At 41.5% G+C, this 3,096-nt stretch overlaps 1 long non-coding RNA gene across 1 annotated transcript; it reads left to right on the forward strand.

The window, feature by feature from the left end:
• Positions 1-730: 730 nt before the first annotated feature.
• On the forward strand, positions 731-1,723 carry LOC134530635 (uncharacterized). The gene is made up of 2 exons (XR_010074847.1): positions 731-848; positions 1,420-1,723. It is a non-coding gene; the product is annotated as an uncharacterized LOC134530635 (long non-coding RNA).
• The last annotated feature ends 1,373 nt before the right edge of the window (positions 1,724-3,096 follow it).

Genomic DNA, 3,096 nt, shown 5'->3' on the forward strand with positions numbered 1-3,096 from the left:
AAACTATTAAGGGACTTTGTTATAAAATCGTATAGCTAACAATGATTATTATTGTTGTGATTATAAATTGTCATAATTTGAATGTTTAAATATATTTCCGCATTCTTAAGAGCCAAACAAAGAACACAGTATTAAATATTTTGTATCTGAACATAGCGGTGGGGTGAAATTGACTGGAAGAATAAAAAACTCACATATTAGTTTTGTACGTAGGTATACATATTGAGTGCTGTCACTGTAGTTTAATATTATTCAAACTTAACACTTATAAGTTTTAAAATTAAAAATTATAAATACTGCCTCAAATAAATAACTGGACATTGAAGTAAAAGTGTGCACGTTGGCTAGTAGCCTACAGTGCGCCTGCGAAGACGACACCCGCACAACACGACTGCCGTGAGGTCTGCGGTCAGGCCGGGCGCACCCCTCGCGGCTCCCGGCAGCATGTGTCTCGCGAGTGTGCTACAGTGCTGGGTCTCGCCAGCGGGAACCAGGCTGTCTCGAGGCGCACGAGACATGAGCTCGCCTCGCCGGCTGTCACGCGCGTGCTCCTCGACACTGCGTCCACGCGCCGCGCAGCAGGAAGCAGGTGACGTCACAGGCCGAGGGGCGTGGCCACGCAGGCAGTACCGCCTCTAGTCGCTAGGAGCGCTGGGCGGGGTCACGCTAGGAGGAAATAAAACATTATCCACGCGCGAATGTTGTATTTTTTTGCACTAGCAATCGAAGGTTAACTTGCTAGAGAGTACTGTATATAAGTCGAGGCGAATATCTCCGTGTTACCGCAGTCCTTGCAGAGTACTTCCAGAGCAGCTTATCTACTTCTCCCCGACAACATGAAGGCTATCGTAAGTCACGAGTCGAGAGTTTGAGTAAACAACACAGGCTGTTCCTTGTGCCAGGGAGTCAGTCCGCACGTGGATATTATTGTTTAGCTATTAAAGGATAACATAGAGCTCTAGACAGTTATAATGACTACAATCTACGTGTAGATGAACATAGAGTGGCTGCTGTCAGCCCTAGCTTAACACGAGGATTAAAGTTAAACTGTGTTAGTCCGCTCTGTCCAGTGTACCCTCCAGCAGATAGCTTATTTACTTGCAGAAGACACTTGAGTGTGAGCCAGCCTGCCAGTAGTCAAAATACGTTGGATAAATATGTGAAGGTTTTTAAATTCGTGAAAGAGCATTTAAATTATAAAAAACCTAGGTAAATTAACTTATATTAGTATTATATATATTTTTGAAGCAAAACCAGGATATTTATATTATTAAAACAGGAAATATATTTTATTTTAAACAACAATGTCACGTCAACTATACGTGTAGTTGGGTTAGGAAGGTTGTCGCGATGCGAGGACTGCCTGGGTGACTGAGAGAGAGTGAGAGACTGAGAGAGGGGGGTGGCTGGTGCCCGCAGGTCGCCGCAGTGCTGCTGCTCGCCGCCGCCGCCGCCGCCGCCCCCAGCCTGCTGCTGGGAGGCGCCGTGCCCGCCGCCGCCATCGTGCAGACCGCCGGCGTGCCCGGCCTCAGCACCTCCACCATCAACCTGGCGCCGGTGCTGCCCCTGGCGGCGCCCTCGCTGCTGGCCGGCCACGGCCTCGTGCTGGGCTAGGCCCTGTCCGTCCTCTGTCCGTCCTGCCCGGTTACCACTCTGTCCCTCTTAATCTTCTTTCTTCCCCTTCTGCGTGTCGGAGGGAACTCAATAAACTCGTGGGTGCCTACACCGTGTTTTCATGCTCCTCTTCCCACACCACGCTACAGCTCCAGTAGCGAGTTGTTACGTTATTTTTATTACTTACAATTGATGAATTTTCAAAATAAATACAGTGTTTTATGAACTTATTAAACAAGATTTGCAAAATAAATTATAAAACAAAACGATTATAATAAATTAAAATATGCAAACACTCATGATCATCAATAAATTATATGTTTCTCCTACATTCCGGTAAAAGTTCAACAAATTTTTATAATTTTGTGAATTACTGATACATTTCTAATTTCAATTTTTTTTGCATGTAGGTATAGGTACGGAAATTTTTTTGGATTTACTGGTGGAAAGTTAGTATGTACACCTGTTTACTTCCTCACTGTTTTCGTGATTGTACCGCAGTTGTTTGGACACGTCCTTCTGCGACCGTGATTCAAGGCGGGTGTCACAGTGATAATAAATGATTACTGCACTCTAGCGGGTAAAAATTAAACTAACATGGTGGTAGTGCACTCTGGCAGACGTAAACGAGATTGAGACCTCCAGCAGACAAAACAAGATGGCGGTCATGACGTCATACCAGCTGACGATATATACTTTGGCTTTAGTGGTGGGAGGTCAGTCTGCCGGCGGCTTCCGTGGAGAAAGGCTCTGTCCCAATTTTTATTTTTGTCCCCAGCGTGTTAGAACGAAGTAATCAATGACGTAAGAGCATTTTAAAATTAATAATTTATTAAATATTGATTAATAATTTTTTTATTAATTTTAAATCTTTTCTTATTAATATAATTATGAATTTTCAAGATGGTGGTAGTGACTTTTAAACCCAAAATGATAAAGAAATTTCTTTTAAATTTAAATTAATTTTTAAAAATTTAATTTTACTTTCCGTTTTTCTAGCATAAAAAATACGGATTTTCAAGATGGCGGTGTAACGAAAATTACATCGATCTAGAATCTAATATGGCGGACGTAACGAAACGCGCAACAATGACGTCAAACTCATCCAAGATAAAGGGCTTAACGAAATGTGCATTATTTCTAGAATCCAAGATTGCGACCGTAACGTTATTCGCAACTGTGTTTTTTAAAATAATATTTGATTAAAATTTGATTATTTAAAAAATTTTTTTGTATTTACATTTTTTTCTTAATTTCTAGTTTAAAAATTACGGTTTTTTTTATGATGGCGCCTGTAACGAAACATGAAACAGTTATGTCATGATTGAAAATGGCTGAAATTATATCCTATTTGTCAAGGTGCGGCTTTAGCGGCTTTTACATGGGGTATTTAAGCCGCTTTAAGGAATTTTCAAGCCGTTGGCATTTTGGAGGACTAAAACAGCAATTTTATGTCCTCATAATAGGGTTAATTTTAGGAAT

The sequence above is a fragment of the Bacillus rossius genome, chromosome 1 (assembly GCF_032445375.1).
Source record: "Bacillus rossius redtenbacheri isolate Brsri chromosome 1, Brsri_v3, whole genome shotgun sequence".
Classification (NCBI taxonomy): domain Eukaryota; kingdom Metazoa; phylum Arthropoda; class Insecta; order Phasmatodea; family Bacillidae; genus Bacillus; species Bacillus rossius.